The sequence below is a fragment of the Physeter macrocephalus genome, chromosome 9, assembly GCF_002837175.3.
Source record: "Physeter macrocephalus isolate SW-GA chromosome 9, ASM283717v5, whole genome shotgun sequence".
Taxonomy (NCBI): domain Eukaryota; kingdom Metazoa; phylum Chordata; class Mammalia; order Artiodactyla; family Physeteridae; genus Physeter; species Physeter macrocephalus.
In genome coordinates this window covers 3,622,215-3,643,730 of record NC_041222.1, presented here as the reverse complement: position 1 = coordinate 3,643,730, position 21,516 = coordinate 3,622,215, and the positions used below count along the sequence as shown (strand labels likewise).

General features: G+C 37.9%; 1 protein-coding gene across 9 annotated transcripts in view; it reads right to left on the bottom strand.

The window, feature by feature from the left end:
• STRBP (spermatid perinuclear RNA binding protein) overlaps positions 1-21,516 on the bottom strand; it is a 146,079-nt gene that overhangs the window by 109,940 nt on the left and 14,623 nt on the right. The window contains exons 2-3 of one of the 9 annotated variants that reach the window (XM_028493541.2): positions 18,690-18,815; positions 18,370-18,429 (exon numbers count right to left, since the gene is read on the bottom strand). The exons of 7 other annotated variants lie outside the window; for them this stretch is intronic. The gene's annotated coding sequence lies outside the window, so the exon portion shown is untranslated. The remainder of the gene's footprint in view (positions 1-18,369; positions 18,430-18,689; positions 18,816-21,516) is intronic. One more of the 9 variants, XM_055086978.1, reaches the window with a different exon arrangement.

The window sequence follows — 21,516 nt, the reverse complement described above, 5'->3', positions numbered from 1 at the left end:
CAACAGTGAGAGGCCCGCGTACCGCAAAAAAAAAAAAAAAAAAAAAAAGAATAAGAAGCACAGGGAGCTTTGTAAGCTACATGTTGTGCCCTCATACCACCATAAATCACCAAGGACTGATTTAATTGGGCTGGGGTGGGATCTAGGTTGTCAGTATTTTTTTTTTTTTAACTCTCCAGGAGATCCTAACTCACAGCCAGGCAGGCAAACTACAAACCTAATCTAATCGTTTCATTGGCAGCCCATACTTCTCTTCCATACTTCAAATTTCATATCCAACTGCCTTCTACACATCTCCATCTGGAAGGTCGCATGGACGCCCCAAATGCAAATGTCCAATCCTAAAGTCAGCATCTTTTTCCCAAAGCATATTTTCTGTTTCTTTTTATTCTGTAACATTTTAGATTATGAAATATAACTTATGTACGGAAAAATGCATAAAACATATATGCACAATTTAACAGTCTTAAAAAATTACGCCTGTAATTATCAGCCAGATCAAGAAATGCACAACCAACAGCACCTCAGTATCCTATATTTCTTATCTTGGCTGGTATCCCAATTCGTCCAGTCACCATCAGAAGACCAGGGGGCATCATCTTAAGATTTTTCCTTCTCCCCCTACATTCAATAAATCCCAAGTACTGAAGATTTTACTGCCTAAATATCTCCCCTCTTCTTTTTCACTGCCATTTTCTTAGTGCAGGCTCTCATGAGGATGAACTTGCCTCCAGTTTAGCCAATGAAATGATCGCTTAAGAAAATAAATCTGATCGTCATCTACTCCTCCTGGTTTCCCGTATCTTAGGCAAGGTAAGATTCTCCTTTGAACTGGCCCTGATCTACCTAAATACCTAAATATCTATCTATCTATCTCCCTACCTACCTCTCTCTCTCCCCTGCCGCTAACAAACCTGCCCCACTTCAAAAAGTATACTACAAATGTACTAATGTGCTTACAATTACCTAAACACACTATGCCATTTCCTATCTTTCTACTGCTGTTCTTCTGTAGCACATATCCTTTCCCACTGCTGTACTTGAATTTATCTGTCAAAACCCAACTCAGTCACCAATTTCTTCAGGAAGCTGTCTCTGACCACCACTCCACCCCTAAATAGTGATTCATTCCCCCTCTATGCTATTTCTGTACACTGTGCTTGTCTGTAGAATTATTTATCACACTTGTAGTTAGAAACATTTTTCAATGTCAGCCTCCTTACAACAGCCCCACGCTTGCTCCGGGAACAGTCTCTTCTATCCCCATTACTTAGCTCCTTACACAAAGGTAGGCTTCCAACAGGAGGTATGTACTTCAAAACTCTGCCCTCAAGCATAGGTGAACCAGATTGGGCCAATCAGATTCCCCCTCCCAGGAATTTGGAATTGAAATTAAAATAGAAAATTGGTGTCTGTGTGGCTGAGAACTGTTAGTTTTAAAAGAAAGGCTATGGAAGAAGCCATATTCTACCATATGTACTAAAAAGAGAAGAGAGCAGATCTCCAAAGAGAAAGGAACAGATGGGCAGAGTAAAGCAGAGGTAAGAAGTGACAGTCCTATCGGCCTTCCAGTTCTTGGTTCCAGTTATTCCTAGAAGCCCCTCTGATTCCTGCCCTTGAGTTTTGAAAGCAAGACCTATATTGAGATCCTACAGATTTCCATTACTTGCAACTAAAAGGTCCAAGAAATACTGAATTTACTTTCTTATATGTATCTCTCCTATTAACACCATGAAGGCAGAGGCTGTTTCTTCTATCTATCTGCCAGCCTAGCACAGGCCCTGGAAATGTCATGTGCTCAATTAATAAATGCCATCCATAGCAGAGTTGTGCATTTTTACATATGTAAATTTTAACTTTTAAAAAAGTGTAACAAGTTTGAACTCCAGCTAGTTACATGTATGTCGAAGTGCTTAGGAATAAACTGTAAGAATGTCTGCAACTTATTTTGAAATACATCAAAAATAAGATGGACTGATAGATGGATAAACATGATAAAGCAAATAAAAGAAAATGTTAATTGCTGAGGTTGAGCTAACTGTAGAATATATAGGTGTTCACTGTACAATTCCTTCAACTTTTTTGCAAGTTTAAACTTTAATAACAAAATGCTTAGAGAAAAACATTTTTCAGCAATACATCTGCAATGACTTAGACAAAGTCTATACATATACTCACATTAACTGATTGTATTGCTCTCTGCCTTAAAATGAAATTTCAAAGGACTTTAATAGATACAATAGGTACCTAGGTGTTTTCCTTTCTTTCACTGATTAAGAGGTTTTAAAAGTGTTTTGTCCTTCCAGTTCACATGCTTGTTTTATGACAGCAGTGAGGCACAATTAAAAGGTAAAACTAAATACTTCTAATTTCATGCCTCCTTTAAAACTAGTTTTAGAAAACACAATAAAGCTAGATGGGAAAATTCAAATCATGTTTTCTACTATCAAGACCATTCATCAAGACAAAAGAAAAAGAGCTAGCAGCTTTATACCGTAAACCTTCTCTTGACAAGACAGAAAAACACAATAGGAGAATAAGGAGATAAGAATCATAAAATCACAGTCACAAACTGCTGAAAATGGTCAAAAAGACTAATACAAGATCCTTATTTCTCAAAGAGAAAACTAAGACCCAAAGAGGTGCAGTATCTTGCCCGAAGTCACCAAACAACTTTTTAGCAAGGCTCAAACTCAAACCCTGGACTCATGACTAAGAGCCCAGCGCTCTTTCCATCCTCCTTTGTAGTCTTAGATCTTTTTCTTCGAAGAGTAATATTACATGAAGTGCCTCATCTCAGCTTAAATATTTTGTATTTGTCCAACTGGCTTAATTTTTTTGTACTACTCATTCAAATTATAAATACAAGTGAATACAAGAATCATATTATGACCAGGATTCAAATGACATACCGTGTCATTCACTGTAACTGAACTTCATTAAAATGGCCTGAAAGTGCTGTCTCACCATTTTAGGCAAATAAAGCGGCACTGACAGAATTTTAGCAGTACATTTGCCTGCATTCCTTGTCTGTGATAGAAGGTCAAAGTTTAACATGTACTTTCCCCAAAAGTGAATAAATCAAAGCTACAGAAGTTGGAGGATAAGCCTTAATTCATCCTATTTTTTAATCTTATCTTTTTATTCAGAGTGTATACACTAAAATAATGGGTTACAGATCTGGATAACTATTTATTCTTGCAAAAGCATTCAAGGAATGCTAGTCTGTATTGTATAAAGACTGCAGTTAGGCTTCAGTGAATTATGATGCAATTACTATATTTCTATTCATATTTTGTCAGACAACTGAAAATCTAAGCAAAGACTGGATCCCTAAGGTACAACTTCAGCAAAATACACTTTATCCCGTAGAGCTACAGATCACCAGTCAGATGCAAACAGAATGGTGTTTCTTTGTCTGATCTCTGTCCCTTTCATAACAAAACTAAAGCTGTAAGGAATGCTGAAAGGGTAGTTTGCTACATGTAAAATAAATTTAAATCATGTTACTTCTATTTATTAAAATTCAGCTGCACTAAAGTCACCTCCTCTGAAATAATTCCAAGGGTTCCAAGAAAAATAGCCAAAAATAAGTCAACCAGAATGAGCTTGCTGTCTCTGTTATATTAAAATGGGGATGTGTAGAAGTCTCCAGCTTACTCTCTGATTAATAATCCATCTGTACAAATACTTAACATTCTATCGTAGTCCACAGCTTCCAACCCCTAAATCAGATTCCCACAAGCGCTGCTGCTGAAATCACCTCACCAAGAACATCTCAACACTGATGAAAAACTCAAAATACTACAGAATGGCATCTTACCTGTAGTGTGTCAGCAAGGAAAAAGGCCCTCACTGCTACAAAGCAGAAAATGTTCCCAATTTCTTGAGTAGCATGTACTAAAATGTTTTTCACCACATAGTAAGTACAGCAAAATTATCTGTGAAATTACATAGATAAGCACTGTTTCAAAAGGAATACATTTTTCCTACTGAGAGAAAATGTAACTGCCGCAATTATTTTATTTCTGTTTTTTATTTTCTTTTTTATTTCCTTTGCTCATTTTACACATCATTGTATCTACCAGAAGCAAGGCTATAAAATGTAACTTCTAAAGAGAGTAAAACCTCTGCTGCCTGGTATTTCATTAACTGGCATACCTAAACTATGATGCCATTTATGAATGTAATGATGACAATGAAGCAATGCAAGTTCTTGATGTACTTTCTGAATCTTCAAAATAAGACCAAATTGGACCAGTAATTTGTCAGTATATTTTACTGGACATAGGTAATATTATATTGGACACACTGTTAAGGAAAGATGTAAGAACAGTGATAGCAGTAAGCATAAAAAATGTTGGATAGCATTTTCTGCCCCCAAAATGGTGTGTTACACAAACTGCACTGACTTTGAAGCCATGAGATCTGGATTTAAGTCCCAGTTCTACAACTTACTAGCTGGTTTCCTCGAATGTTAATCACCCGAGTCTCAGTTCTCTCATTTGCAATGGGAATACCACTATTTGCTTTATCTACTTACCCCACAGAGCTGGTCCAAGAAGCAAGAGTTGTATGTGTGGAAGCATACTTTGTAAACGTTAGCACCAGGCTGCTCTGGCATTCCTATAGAAATCTACAGCATTACAACTGTGGAGCACACTGCTAACTATCCACCAAAATCCACTGTTTCTTCCAAAGTAAGAGAGTTGTAGCTGGGAAAAGGTTCCCCACCTTCACATTCTGTAGCTGAAAATGAACTCCTCCCAAGAACATTTCAACACTGACGAAATACTCAAAATACTACAGAATGGCATCCTACCTCCTAATCAGCAAGGAGAAAGGATGTGACATTTCCCAATCCCTCTGCAGCTAGATAAGGCAATGAGACTAAGCCCTCAGCAATCAAAGTGGGCAGAAATTATATTTGCAACGTCCACCTCACCTACTTAGAGAATGCTTCCAACAAAAACAACCTTGGAAACCAGGCACTAAAGATGGTAGAATCTCCATCAGCCCTAATGTCTGAGGTCCCTAAATGCCTATATAAAGGAAAGCCACATGCTGAGGTGGACACCTGCTCTGGGCTATTATGTCCTGTATTTTGGCATTTCAGCCAACGTATTTCAGGGCTCTAATTCAGCAGCTGGGGTTACTTAACTAATACAATGGCCAACCCCTCACACAAGGTGATGGGTGCAACTAAAAAATCCCTGTAACAAGAACTTAACAAGCTTCCAATGCCTTCCCACAAAGTAACACATAAAAGATAAAATTCCCAATATGACAGTTTCCCAGATGGACATTATCTGAGAAGACTGTAAAGCACGGTGGATAAGAGAATTGGCCCTGAAATCAGACTGCCTAGGTTCAAATCCCTGCTCTACCACTTGGTAAGTGTATAACGTTGGGACAGGAAATTAACCTCTCTGTCTCACATGTAGAGTAGGAATAAAATGGTACTCACCTCATTACGTGTGGTGATGTTTAAGTGAAAAAAAAATTCCATGTTTTAAAGCTGCTTAGCAGAGTGCATGGCACAAGAACACTCAGTAAATGTCAGCTTTTATTATTAAAACTAAAAAAGCATCATTATTCTGTACAATTTCACTGAGCTGATCACGTATCAGTAAGGAAGGTTACTGGTATGCTATCAAAGATTCTCTATAGTCTAGTTAGTGGTGCAAAGTATTCTAGTAGATATGCAATTAAACCTAGATTCTCTGAAAGGCAAATTAAGAGCTCCTTGCTGACTAGGAGGTAGGATGCCATTCATTTCACTTCCAGAAATCAAGAAAGACAGCTGTATTCAAGAAGCATGACCTGGGGTCTGGCAATTTGCAAACCATTACAGTGACCGAGAGAGAACAGTGCATTGTATTAAGACAAACCAATTTCAGGACAGGCTGTACAGGGACTCTAATGGCACTGTCTTCCAAAACAGAGTCATCCTAGCAGCCCACATATGCACATGAATTTATAAACAGTTGAGAAACAAATAATCCAAAGATGTGAAGGGAGATTACCAAGGAAACTTCAGAAATCTGCCCTGCCTTTGTAACAATAAATCTTACAGCATAAAATAGTTTTGTTTTTTATACACATACAAGCAAAAACTGGTAACAGACATTAAACCTAGGTACATCATAAAAGCAATTCCATATTTTTAAAAAGGACACTCCAAAAATAAATTCTACACTATAATGCCATCTGGAGAGCAGGCACAAATTCAATAAACTGTATAAGGAAGAAGGTAAATTCAATTAAAACATTACACAACTTTTAGAATGAGAATCTTTTAAGTGCTACTAATGATTTCCTCAGCAGTGACAGTAACATTTATGCTTTGCTACCCCTAAATATAAATACATGAAATAAAATATATAAAATAAAAGTCCTCTTAGTATACAGAATGCCTACCCTGCCCTCTCTGCCTATCCAAATCTTAATTTTTTTCCTCGGTCACATTTAGTGTCACTGCCACAATGAGGCCTAGGGAAGATGCTTATCCTGACCTCTTTACCTGTACCTGTAACCACAAATTTAGACTCCAGAGCATTTAATGCTTTACATTCATATGAGTATGACTTAACACCAAGAGCAAAACTCCTGAATGGCAGGGACTGTCATCTTGTTTTGCCATGCTATTCTTACAGCCTGAGCTGAGTAACAATAATGATTATCACCTACAATTTACTGAATGCCTCACGCTGAGCTAGGCACTCTAAATAATTTTTAAATTTATTTATTTTTATTTATTTATTTTTGGCTGCGTTGGGTCTTCGTTGCTGTGCACAGGCTTCCTCCAGTTGCAGCAAGCGGAGGCTACTCTTTGTTGCGGTGTGCGAGCTTCTCATTGCGGTGGCTTCTCTTGTTGCAGAGCGTGGGCTCTGGGCACTGGGCTTCAGTAGTTGTGGCGCATACGCTCAGTAGTTTTGGCTCTCAGGCTCTAGAGTGCAGGCTCAGTAGTTGTGGCTCATGGGCTTAGCTGCTCTGTGGCACGTGGGATCTTCCCAGACCAAGGCTCAAACCCGTGTCCCCTGCACTGGCAGGCGGATTCCTAACCACTGCACCACCAGGGAAGCCCCGTAAATAATTTTTAATTGAAAGTTATAAAATATTTGATAAATACAAATTGCTAAATGACACATTTGAATTTATGAAGCATGTTAATAAAAAAAAGCATCTATGAACCAGCCATCCAACAGAACTAATGCATTACTATTACAGTGGAAGTAACCTATACAGTCTTCATCTTCACAGCAGCCCTGAGGAGGCAGTTATGCCCCCAAGGGGGACACAGGCTCAAAGGGACTAAACCAAAGTCTCAAAGCTATTAAGTGATAGAGAAAACATTCAAACCAAGTCTTCTGCCTAAAAAGCCAATTTTCCTTCCACCATATCTATTCTATTACCAGGATTTGCGCTTCTCCTCTGCCTACTTAAGTCCTACTTACTCTTTAAGCCCCAACTCCTCTAAGAAATCCTCTCCAACTACCATAGCTTACACTTAATTACCTTTTTTCACTTCTCTTTTCATCAAAGTTCAATGAAAGCAAGGTCTATATTTTACACTTCCTTTGTTGTCACCCCTAATTTTAGCACAACACTAGACCCGGAGCAGTTACTTAATTGTTTTATATATGTATATATAAAATTGTCATATATATGTGAATATATATATACACTGTATACATACATGATGCTTTCTTGATGAAACTGTTATACTGTTACATATAAAAATTCTAAGCATTGTCTGCCCACCACACCAAAATCTAGGGATACTGCATTTTCTTTAATGTTATCAAGTCTATGAATTCAAGGGAGCAAACTAAAGAGCCAGGCACCAATAACTAAACCTTCTTAGTCTTTGCTGGCTCTGCTTCCACCTCTTCCAGACCTCATAATGTTCCAGTGCTCCCAAGGCTCTGTCCTGGCCCTCTTGTCTTTCATCATACTTTCTTCTCAGTGGCCTATCCCAGTTTCATGACTCTAAATAATGTCTATATACAGATCAGCACACTATACCTATAATCCTGGCCTCTACATGAACTCTAGACTTCTCTAACCAACTGATGCCTGACAGCACTGAAAAACACTGAAATTTTTCCTCCAAAAACCTACTCCTCTCCCAAGTCTTAACCATCTCACTAAACAGTAAGTAATAACCATGCATGCAAGCTCTAAAAGAGAAAAATTCAGTCCTGACGTAGAATATCAATATATCTTATAACTCAACTTCTAAAATATACCCTGAATCTTTTTTCTAGCATCATCTTTCACCTAAATTGGAACAGCCTCCTTATCATCTTCCTGCTTTTATTCTGGCCCCAATGTACAATCCTTTCTCCAAACAACAACTGAGTCATTGTCTAAAACATCACACCTGTTCATTCCCCTATTCAAAATCTTCCAATGGCTTCTCATCATCCTTAGAATAAAAATCATACTTACTCCTCACCCAGGTTTATAAAGTCTCAGCTGATCTGGGCCCTGCCTACCTCACCAAACTCTCATCTGTATCTCGCTCTCTCACTCCTCCTCTCTCTTTTTCTTGGTTATTACACTTCAATTACCCTGTCCTCCTTTTTGGTTCCTCCCACATACCAATTGTGTCCCTGCACTGCACTAGCAGTCCCCTCTGACTGGAAGAGTCTTCCTTTTCTTTTTAAGGCTGACTGTTTCTTAACCTTCAGATCTAACCATAAACAGGATCTCTTCAGAGGCCTTCCCTGATCATCCAATCAACTAGCCACCCCATCACTTGCCTATCTTAATATCAACCTGTATTTTAATTCTCTGCATAGCACTTAACTGATGCACTTCTTGATTATTTGTTTTCTATTTCCACACAGGAACACAAGGTCAACAAAAGTAAGGACCTTGCCTATCTTATTTACCACTGTATTGCAGAGCCTAAAACAGTGCCTGGCCCACAATAGATATTCATAAAGGTGTTGAGTGAATATATTTATGAGTAAATTAACAATTACTTCCATTTCCATCACTCTATTAATGGTGTTTTTTAGCACCAAAAGGGGGGGGCGCTTAAAAAGTTAACATTTTGCTAGTTATAAACAAATCTCTCCACCCAACTGAAGTAGTGTGAGTACTTTTTCTACAGAACTCCTCTTCTCTAATCTCATTCCAATCTATTTAAAATGAATGGTGGGACTCCCCTGGTGGCACAGTGGTTAAGAATCCGCCTGCCAATGTAGGGAACACGGGTCCGAGCCCTGGTCCGGGAAGATCCCACATGCCGTGGAGCACCTAAGCCCTCGCGGCACAACTACTGATCCTGTGCTCTAGAACCCGCGAGCCACAACTACTGAGCCCTCGCGCCACAACTACTGAAGCCCGTGCGCCTAGAGCCCATGCTCTGCAACAAGAGAAGCCACCGCAATGAGAAGCCCGTGCACCACAACAAAGAGTAGCCCCCACTCACCGCAACTAGAGAAAGCCTGCGTGCGATAACGAAGACCCAACTCAGCCAAAAATAAATAAATAAATTATAAAATAAACAAATAAATAAAACGAATGGTAAAGATGTACCATAATAAAGCTGTCAATTTTCCCCAAACTGATCTGTAGATTTAATGAAATTCCTATCAATATTTTTCTTAGACACAGACAAACTTATTCTAAAATTTGTATGGAAAAGCACAAGATCTAGAATTGCTAAAACAATTTTGAAAAAAAATAAAAGTGAGGAGTCACTCCACCCAATTTAAAGATTTATTATATAGTTACAGTAATCAAGACTGCATGGGGAGGATTTCCGTGATGGTCCAATGGTTAAGAATCCACCTTCCAATGCAAGGGACACGGTTTGATCCCTGGTTGGGGAACTAGGATCCCACATTCCGCGGGCAACTAAACCTACACGCAGCAACTACTGACCACGCGAGCCACAACTAGAGAGCCCATGTGCCGCAACTACTGAGCTACGCTCTGGAGCCCGTGTGCCACAACTAGGAGCCAACACACCACAACTAGAGAGAAGCCCACGTGCTGCAACAAAGAGCCCACGCCCTGCAACAAAAGATCACGCGTGCCACAACTGCGCCAAAAGACCAGATGCAGCCAAATAAATAAATATTTTTTTAAAAAAAGACTATGGTATTCACAGAAGAATACACATAAATCAATGGAACAGAATAGAGACCCAGTATTAGAACTACACAAACATGTCCAACTGAGTTTTGAAAAAGGTGCAAAAGTAATTCAATGGAGGAAGGATAGCCTTTTCAACAAATGATGCTGGCGGAATTGGACATTCATAGGCAAAAAAAAAAAAAAAAAAAAAAAAAGAACTTTGATCTGTATCTCACATCTTATACAAAAAAACTAATTCAAATGGATCACAGACCTAAATGTAAAACTACAGAAAATCTTCAGGACACAGAGCTAGGTCTATAGTTCTCAGATTTGACACCAAAAGCAAGACCTGTAAAATGAAACCTCAACTGGACCTCATCAAAATTAAAAACCTTTGTTCTATGAAAGACCCGGTTAAGAAGATTTAAAAAAAAAAAAAAGGCTAAAAACTGGGAGAAAATATTTGCAAACCATATATCCAACAAAAGACTTCTATCTAAAATATACAAAGAATGCTTAAAACTCAACAGTAAAAAAACAAAAACAAGCAATCCAACTAGAAAATGAGTAAAAGACATTTCACTAGAAAGGACATATAGATGGCAAATAAGCACATAAAAAGATGTTCAATATCATTAGCCATCAGAGAAATACAAATTAAAGCCACAATGAGATATCACTACATATTGATCTGAATGGCTAAAAAAAATAATAATTCATTGCAAAATAGTGGGAATGAAAAATAGTACAGCCACTTTGGAAAACCATTTGGTAGTTTCTTACAAAGCTAAGTACAGTCTCATACAATCCAGGAATCGCGCTGCTAGATATTTACCCAAATGAGTTGAAAATTTATGTCCACACAAATACCTGGACACAAATGTTTATAGCAGCTTTATTCATAATTTTCAAAAACTGGAAATAAGATGTCTCTCAATAGGTGAATAAATAAACAAACTGTGATATATCCACCCAGTGGAACATTATTCAGCAATTTAAAAGATGAGCTATCAAACCACCAAAAGACATGGAGGAACCTTAAATGCATATTGCTAAGTGAAAGAAGCCAATCTGAAAAGGCTATATAAACATATAATTCCAATTACAGTCATCCCTTGGTATCCACTATGCTTAAGCCCGTTGGGTTCCACATCTGTGGATTCAACCAACTGAAGATTGAAATTCCAAGGTTAATAACCCACAGATATATGATATTCTGGAAAAGGGAAAACTAAGAGACAGGAAAAAGATCAGTGGTTGCTAGGGGCTGGGGGTGGGGGAGGGATGAATAGGTAGAACACAGGAGATTTTTTTAGGACAGTGAAACTATTCTGTATGATATGGTGGATGTATACGTACTTGTGAAAACCCATAGAATGAACAACACAAAGAGTAAACCCTAATGTAAACTATGGACTTTAGTTAATAATGCACCAATATTGGTCCATCAATTTAACTACTGCAAGATATTAATAAAAGGGGGAACCAGTGAGGAAGGAAGATACATATGGGAACTCTGTATTATCTGTTCAATTTTCTGTAAACCTACAGCTGCCCTAAATAATAAAGTCTGTTAATTTTCCTTAAAAAACAGTAATAACATCAAATGCTGGTAAAGGTGTAGAGAAACTGATCCACTCATACATTTCCTGGTGGAAATGGAATGCTACAGCCTCTCTGAAAAAGTACGGCAGTGTCTTACAAAACTATTATATTTACCACACAACAAAGCAATTGCACTCTTGGACGTTAATCCCAGATGAATGAAAATGTATACACAAAAACCTGTATACAAATGTTCACATCAGCTTTATTGGTAACAGCCAAAAACTGGAAACAATCTAAACGTCCCCCAATTAAACAAACTGAGACATACCTACCTACCATAGAATACTACTCAGCTATAAAAAAGAACAAACTATTGATACTACTGAAACAACCTGGATGGATATCAATGGAATTACGCTAAGTAAAAAAAAAGCCAATCTGAATAGATTACATAGTATATGATTCCACTTTTATAACATTCTTGAAATTACCAAATTATACTGATGGATTATTAATGAATTTATTATTTCTTACGACAGCAAGTGAATCTACAATTATCTCAAAAAAAGAAGTTTTTTATGCTCCAAAGATAAAGATATACTCTCCAAAATCAAGTATTTCCCCTTGGGTGGGCTGACAAATTTCCCAGAGCAGTGGGTCTCAGCCTCAGGTTCACATAAGAATCACCTCTAAAAGTTCCAATGCTTAGGCAGTATCCTAGACCAACTCAATTAGACTCCCTCAAGGTGAAACCCAGGCATCTGCATTTTTTTAAGCTCTCAGATAATTCCAATGTGCAGTTAAGATTGAGCATCAGTATTTGCCAGAGTAAGAGAGTCTTTTCAAAAGCAACCCTTATGGGCTTCCCTGGTGGCGCAGTGGTTGAAGGTCTGCCTGCTGGTGCAGGGGACACGGGTTCGTGCCCCGGTCCGGGAAGATCCCACATGTCGCGGAGCGGCTAGGCCCGTGAGCCATGGCCGCTGAGCCTGCGCGTCCGGAGCCTGTGCCCCGCAACGGGAGAGGCCACAGCAGTGAGAGGCCCGCTTACTGCAAAAACAAACAAACAAACAAAAAAAGCAACCCTTATTAGCATGCCAAGATTATTAACAAGTGTTAACAAGGATCTGGCCATTAACAATTTGCTAAAATCTTAGCTACCAAAATCATTCCACTGATAAGTGGAAACTTTAACGCAAATCTCACCCACCTTCCAAAAACAGAAGACTCAAAGAATTAGCCCAAGAAAGATAACAGTTCATTATGGTATATTTTAAAATAACGTCCTTCCTTGGTAATGGAGTTTGAGTCAGAAGTTGAATTCTAGGTTCACTTTCATCTGTGAAACTTCTACAGATGTAAAAATGGAACTAACTAATCTGGCTTTCCAAAATCTTTCAAGCAAAAAAGGTTACCATATTCCATTTAAGATTTAACCTAAAATCAATAGGAAGGATTTGAAAAAATCTCATGACTTTCACAAATTTAACTACCTACACACAAACCATGAGAAAAAGGCACAGAACACGAAGTATTTCAAATGAAGTGCTCTTTTACACCTGCATGTGAAAAAGCAGCAGTGGCAGCATCACAAAAAAAACGATTTAAAACTAAATGTGGGCTTCCCTGGTGGCGCAGTGGTTGAGAGTCCGCCTGCCGATGCAGGGGACACGGGTTCGTGCCCCAGTCCGGGAAGATCCCACGTGCCGTGGAGCTGCTGGGCCCGTGAGCCATGGCCACTGGGCCTGTGCGTCCGGAGCCTGTGCTCCATAACGGGAGAGGCCACAACAGTGAGAGGCCCGCGTAGCACAAAAATAAATAAATAAATAAATAAATAAAACTAAATGTCATGCAGGAACACTAAACACACCCAAACAAACCCACATACCACATAATTTAACACATCCGAGTAGCAATGTCTAGGAAATGGAATAGCATGGATCCTGCAAGGATTTGGCAGACTGATGTAGAGAGATTCACATTTCCTTTGCCTTTAACTGCCTGTTACATTACCCAGATAGCTTTTGGTTTTAGGTTTGTTTGGAGGTTTGGGAGGGGGGGCGGAATTCCACTGTATAAATTATTAATTTAAAACAGATTCTCAGCCCAGGTAAATTAAGTAAAAACACAAGAACCCTATACCATTACAGAATTCGACAGCTGTATGTTGCTTAAAACATTAAAGTTATAAGGTCATTTTTAAATATGTGTAATCTTTTTACAAGTTCAGAAGAACCACAAATTATGGAGCTACAAACCACCAGCTATTCAAAAGAAAATTGTAGCTTATAAAATATTGGCTGACTGCCAGTACAAATGAATTTTTTTCCCTCAAACCAGCTCTGTAAGCCACAATACTCTTTCAAATGTGACTATAACCATATTATTCAAACAAAGAGTAATTATTAGACAGTAAAGGTAAGTTAATTCTTGGCCTAAAACAAGCTGTAAAAATCCACAAACAAACTGTTCACCAACACAGCAAAAATTTCAATTGAAATTTGAAAAAATTGAAAAATTCAATTTTCAATTCATTACTATTTTACCATAATTTCATCATGCAACTAAGTAAAAATAATTTTTTAAGTTTAGAATCCAAATACCAATCAATACCTTTAAAGGAGAATAACCACCATCCAACTACCATCCTCCCCCTTAAAATAGCTGTCCATTGAAAAATAGCAAAATTCCCACTACAATCCAAAAATATTTCCTTAAAAGTTATTGCCCAAATAGAAATGTAAAATTCACTTTCGAGACAGACGAGGGTTCAAATCCCAGCTACAAAACTTCTTAGCTAGTAAGTACCTTGCTCAATTAACCATTCCAGGCCTCACTTTTTTCATTTATAAAATGGAAACACCACTACTCACCTCACAGTGAAACTGTTATAAAGATCTAAAGAAGCAACACATGTAAAGTGCTTAGCACAGTGCCTGAAAAAGTGATGAGCACTCCATAAATGGAGGCCAACATAGTTGAATTACTATATTCAAACAAAGGGACTAGTCAGAACACTCACACTATTGAGAAGTCTGATGTCTTATCTAAGGGGTACATTAGAGATAACTCTGAATTGAAAAAGCTATAATAACAACAACAGCAATAATAATAGCTGCCATATGAGTGCCTTCTCGTGCTAGGCACTTTATAAATTTTTTAAAAATCTTTGTAACACCTAATAAGGGAAGAACCAAGCACAGGGTGTACACAAGGTACTTTAGGCAGCATTAAAATATTCCTGGAAAGTCTTGAGTGGAGATATTTACTGTGTATACCCATACATACATACTTTTGCCCCAAAGAAAGGGATCTGAATATTTTTCATTCTATTCTGAGAATATATAAAATATATATACATTCTAATGTGTCAATAACATATTACTCATATCTACTGTTCTTGGCACATTTTACTTCATCTTGTTTTCTTATTTATCAAAGTTATAACTTTTCCATAGATGTTTGATAGATAACTAGTCCTACCCACATCACAGTGAATTAGTTTTTTTTAAAAGACAAATAAGAAGGTATAAAAATACTGTAAAACATACAATCCTAAAAAAATAGGGTAACAATGTGAGAATAAAAGTATAAACTGCAATTTAATTTTGCAGGCCTAGATTAATTATTCTATATGAATTCTCCAGTCTAGCCTGACATTATGACTATCTGAATAAGCACTACACTTTTCCCCCATAAAGACAATGGCCTCCTCTTTCCCCCACCTATTTTTAGATTTTTCTTTTTGATGTGGACCATTTCTTAAGTCTTTATTAAATTTGTAGCAATATTATAATATTGCTTCTGTTTTTTGTGTCTTGGTTTTTTGGCCGTAAGACATGTGGGATCCCAGCTCCCCGACCAGGGATCGAACCTGCAACCCCCTGCATTGAAAGGCAAAGTCTTAACCACTGGACTGTCAGGGAAGTCCCTCCCTCACCTATTTAAAACTCATTCTACCCAACACTGTATGTCACACTTGTTACAGAGAACACTGCATTAGTTATCTTGTCATGAAATTGTATGTCTAACCTCTCTAGTTAGACTATAAACTACTGAAGAGAAGGAATCCATTTTCATAATGCACACTTTAGTAGTACCTTAACACAAAGTCTTATCTATAAAAAGCACTTAAATATTCAATGACCAATTCACTGCATTTCAAAATTAGGCCACTTCTTATCGCAAGGAAAAAGACAGTTTCTGAGACTTATACAACAATCCATTCCATCTTAATTTCCAGATTACCCATTATTAAGCAGCAGTCTGCAAATCTAGTCACTATCTTTAATTTACCAATTTGTCTAACTTTACAGTTCTCTAACTGTGATCCAGGGACCCCTGGAGGTCTTAAAGACCCTTTAGGGGTCTACAAGGCCAAAAGTATTTTCACAGTAGTACTAAGGCATTACATGCCTTTTTAACTCTCATTCTCTCACAAACGTAGAGTTTTCCAGAGGCTACATAATGTACAGAGCTATAACAAAATGAAATGCATCACATTTGGAAGCTCAACATAATTCAGTGAACCAACATCTTCCAAATGACCAATGTTAACAATGTTACAAAACTATGTATGGATAAAGATCCATTCAAAATGCAGCAGATCAGGTACTTCCCTGGTGGTCCAGTGGTTAAGAATCCATCTTGCAATGGAGGGGATGCAGGTTCGACCCCTGGTCGGGGAACTAAGATCCCACATGCTGCAGGGCAAATAAGCCTGCGCGACACTACTAGAGAGAAGCTGTGCACTGCAATTAAGAGCCCGCGTGCCGCAACTAAGACCGGACGCAGCAGAAATATAAATAATTTTTTTTCAACAGATCAATAAATTTTAATGTGACAAAATATGAAAAGCTCACTGATCTGGTTTCAAATTCCATTCAGAAACTACCATTTGTCAAGTTCTGGTGTTTTTTTTTTTAAATAAATTTATTTATTTATTTTATTTATTTGTGGCTGAGTTGGGTCTCGTTGCGGTACGCGGGCTTCTCTTACTGCGGAGCACGGGCTCTAGGCATGTGGGTTTCAGTAGTTGTGTCTCATGGGCTTAATTGCTCCAAGGCATGTGGGATCTTCCGGACCAGGGCTCGAACCCATGTCCCCTGCATTGACAGGTGGATTCTTAACCACTGCGCCACTAGGGAAGTCCAAAGAGGAACTGGTATAGTATTAAAGAAGAATATCCACAATTATCAGAAAAGGCTATTAAAATACACTTCCCCTGTTTCAAATTCAAATCTGTGTGAAGCCAAATTCAACCAGGACAACATACCACAACAGACTAAATGCAGAAGCAGCTATTAGAACCCAGCTGTCTTCTATTAAGCTATACATTAATGAGATTTGCAAAAATGTAAAAGCAATGCCACTCTTCTTGCTAAATTATTTTGTGTTTTGGGAAAGAGTTATTTTTCATTAAAAATATATCATTTGCGGGAAGTGGGGGAAATGGGTAGATATTGGTCAAAGGGTACAAAGTTATAGTTATGTAGGATGAATAAACCTAGTAATCTAATGTCAAGCCTGATGGCTATAGCTAATAATACTGTACTGGATACTAGAAATTTGTTAAGACAGTAGATTTCAGGTGGTCGCACCACCAAAAGAAAAAAAAGGTAACTATACCAAAGATGGATATGGTAATTAGCTCGACTACAATAATCATTTCAATAGGTATATGTTTATCAAAACATCATGTTGTGCACCTTAAATATATACAATTTTTATTTTAAACAAAGTCACCAATCAACATTTGTAGTTTGAGAGAGAGAGAGAATTTATAACTGCACAGTAATAGTTCTGGAAGAATACATGCTAAACTCTTGACCACAGGGGTTGCAGTCTGTATATGACAGGAATTAAATAATTTCATTTTTTATTTTGATTCTATATTACTTTTTTTGATTCTATATTACTTTAATTTGCATGTATTACTTTTGTAATTTGAAACAAAAATTTAAAACCTAAAATCTTAAAAAATATATTTACACATATATAATTTAACATTTATTACTTTTAAATGAATTAATAAATATATACGTTGTTAGCTGATATAATTTCTAATAATATAAACTTCAACAGATGTAACTCACATAAACAAGAGATCTTTGGGGTCCTCAATAATTTTTAAGTGTGTAAAGGAATCTTAAGTTTAGTAAGTTTGAGAACTGCTAGCCTAACTACATGTAGGTTGATTTTGGTGTTCCCCATACTACGCCCATTTTCGCTGGGAAATGAAGACATTTCCCAGGAAGGAACCACATCAACACTGTACGACTCGGAGCAGCTCTTGAGCGCAAAATGAATTTTGCTCTCGTTTTGCAGTAAGCAGTCCTCTTACAATGAACTACTACTTAGATTTTCAGTGAAAGGATTTGGCAAAAACATCAACCATTCTCACTGATTCCCATTTCATAAAGAATAATCACTTAGCCATATGACCTGTTTTAAGTAATCAAGAAAAACAGTACAACATAGCATACAGTACTTATTGAGTCCACAGCCTATGCCGGGCACTGTGCTTTACTTACATTACGTCATAATCCTCACAACCCTGCAAACAAAGTATAACAGGGCAGGAAAGAGACTCGGATGCACTTGACAAAGGTCATACTGTTAATAAATGGTGGAACCAGGACTCAAAATCAGGACTGTGCGACTCAAAGTCCAGTGTTCTTCCCCACTCTACCAGGTTAGCTCATAACACTAGACTGGAAATCAGACCTGTCGCCTGCTCTCTGCATCCTTGAGCAAGTCACAACTTCTCTCAGCCAGTTTTCTCATCTACAAGATAAAAGAGTAAGTTGAGCGATCTCCAAAGTCCCCTCCATAACTAATGTTCTTAGATTATAATTCATCACAACTTCAAGCCTACAGTTTAGAGTAAAAGGCCTTTTGTACGCTTTTCTGAACCGAACAAGAGAAGCGAAACAAATAATGGGGAAGTAATGAGTAACATTAATAGACTAGGATATAGATTTTCATGCTTTAATACTAACAATCATCATAAAATATACTATAAACACTAAGCAGGCACTGTGTACCTCTTTCATTCCAAGCAACCAGAGCTTCCTTCTCTGACATAAGCTTGGGCATTCAGCCAGCAGACATCTCTGAAGGTGGTAAGAACCTGTTAGCGTGCAACACACGAACACCTCAGCGAAGGATTGCTATGAGGAGAAAATGCCTCATCATTAGCTTGTATAGGGAGCACCATCTCTTCTGTGAGGTAAATCATACAATAATTAATGGAGATATTGGCCAAGCATTTCTGAGAAAAGGAGGACAAGCTGCAGGAAGCTGTGAAAACTGACACATGGCCCTTCAACATAAAAAAAAAAAAGAAGAAATGTATTGATTGCAGAACAGTATACATTACAAGGTTTTACTGTATTTGCATTGCATTGATATTTGTCTAGGCTAGCAAAATTTAGACTTCTACAAAAACTACAATTTGAACAGTTTAATGTGTGCCAGACACTGTGCTGAGCCCTTTAGAGACATCACCCTCTAATCCTACTCTGCAGAGTTTTGAGGTATTATATTCATTTTTAAAGGTGAGAGAAGGTCTTACAGCTAGTAAGTGGCAGAGAAAGGATTTGAAATCTGACCAATTCCAAAGTCTGTACTCTTTATGACATGTTTTTGCTGGTTCCAGAGAGAAAAAAACTCATCCCTTGGTCAAAGGAGAAAAATGATGTGTAATATTTGAGCCAAGTTAAAAGGGCATTTTTAAAAGTTTAAATAAAAAGTTTTTAAAAGCCTGAAATCCATTTATGTAAGTACCTACTGTTTAGATATTAGCAAAAGTCACAAGGTCACTGTCAAAAATCTATACTTCTTTGGACATCTATCAATACACTTAAACTCAGGACATTTGAGATGGCTGCTGTTGCTACAGCTTATATTCTTTTTATGCTCACATAACCTAAAAAAAAATCTCTTTTGTCCAAAGTAGCCAGGAAGCTATCTTTTACATCCTTTTTACCCAAAATCCAGCATATCGAAGCAAATTACTCCAGTGCCTATTACTCAGGAGAAGTCACGTCATTCAAAACACAGTAAAAAGTGACAGGTTTATGAGGTGACTTGCCACTTCCAGGGGAATAACTGAAAATTGGCCTACTAAAGTTCTTTCAAACTTTAAAAAAGATACAGGGCTTCCCTGGTGGCCCACTGGTTGGGAGTCCGCCTGCCAATGCAGGGGACACAGGTTCGTGCCCCAGTCCGGGAAGATCCCACATGCCGCAGAGCGGCTGGGCTCAAGGAAATAAAATTTAAAAACCCAAAAAAAAAAAAAAAAAAAAAAAGATACAATTAGGGTTTTTTTCAACAGGGGCAAAAGTGTAATTACAAAATCCTTCAACACACACAATTTGAGTTATTCTTCTTTGGAAGTGAACGACCACTTTTTTAAAGTATCTTAAAATGGAAAGTCAATTGAGTTCCAATACTGTTATGACTAATCACTAATTACTCAAGCAAATCAACTTATGATTTAAAATCAAATAACAATTCACTAAAAATAAATGGAAAGGAAAAAAAGAAATATAGAATTTCTAAGAACACATCTCAGTAGCTACAATGCAATTTCTTCTAATTGTTTATAATAATGTCCATTAAAGAGTTCCAAAGGTTCCAAAGGTTATTTCCTATTTTGCTTTTCCTCTATGGAATATGGATATCAATTGGTCAGAAGAAAGTGGTTATTACTGCAGACACTAACAAGACCAGCAAACTCAACTCCCCTTCCCTTATATGCTGTCCTGCTAAAACAGTCTTGGTCCCCTAGGACCAGGGAAGATGATCCCTTCCATTTGCTGCTTTTTGCAAACTTTTGGAACCAAATAGACATGGATTCAAATCCCAAGTCCACAACTTAACAGTTAAGTGATTTCAGAGTTACTGAACAAAGCCTTAGTTTTCTTATCTGAAATACAGAAACCTTTCTGAAAGCCTAGTGTGAAGATTAGAGATAATATGCATAATGCTTGTCTGCTATTAGTACTGTTAATCATTATGTGCCTGACACTTTCTTTGTAATGCTGTTGTTTCTAAGTATAATAACAGCTGCTACTAAATAACATTAAAGATGATTCTCTTTATTTCTCACTGGAAAATCAGAGATGGGTGACCTCTAATACAAACCTGCTATCGTTGACCTGGTCATAGTAAAGATTTTTATTTTAATTGTTTAAAGATTTTTATTTTAATCACTTAAAAAATTTTCAAACTGCTTAATGGGTCAGGAGTTTCACTTTGGAGTGACGGAAATGCTTTGAACTAGGTAGGGTGGTGGTTGCTCAACCACTGTGAATGTACTAAATGCCACCAAATTGTTCACTTTAAAATGATTAATCTAAAAATGTTAATTTTCAGAAGGAACAAGGAAAAAAATACCCTAATTGTTCCTACTGAACGTCCGTCATTAGGTGCCAGCAATGTTACAAGTTAAACTAAGTTTATTCAAAGTTTTCTGGTCTACATTTCTTTTTTTTTTTTTTTTTTTTTTTTTTTTGTGGTACGCAGGCCTCTCACTGTTGTGGCCTCTCCCGTTGTGGAGCACAGGCTCCAGACTCGCAGGCCCAGTGGCCATGGCTCACGGGCCCAGCCGCTCCGCGGCATGTGGGATCTTCCCGGACCGGGGCACGAACCCGTGTCCCCTGCATCGGCAGGTGGACTCTCAACCACTGCGCCACCAGGGAAGCCCCTGGTCTACATTTCTAATGCAGCAGCCTGACTCGGTGGAAGGATCCCAAGCCTGGAGGTCAAGAAATCCACTTCTCGGGCTTCCCTGGTGGCGCAGTGGTTGAGAGTCCGCCTGCCGATGCAGGGGACACGGGTTCGTGCCCCGGTCCGGGAAGATCCCAC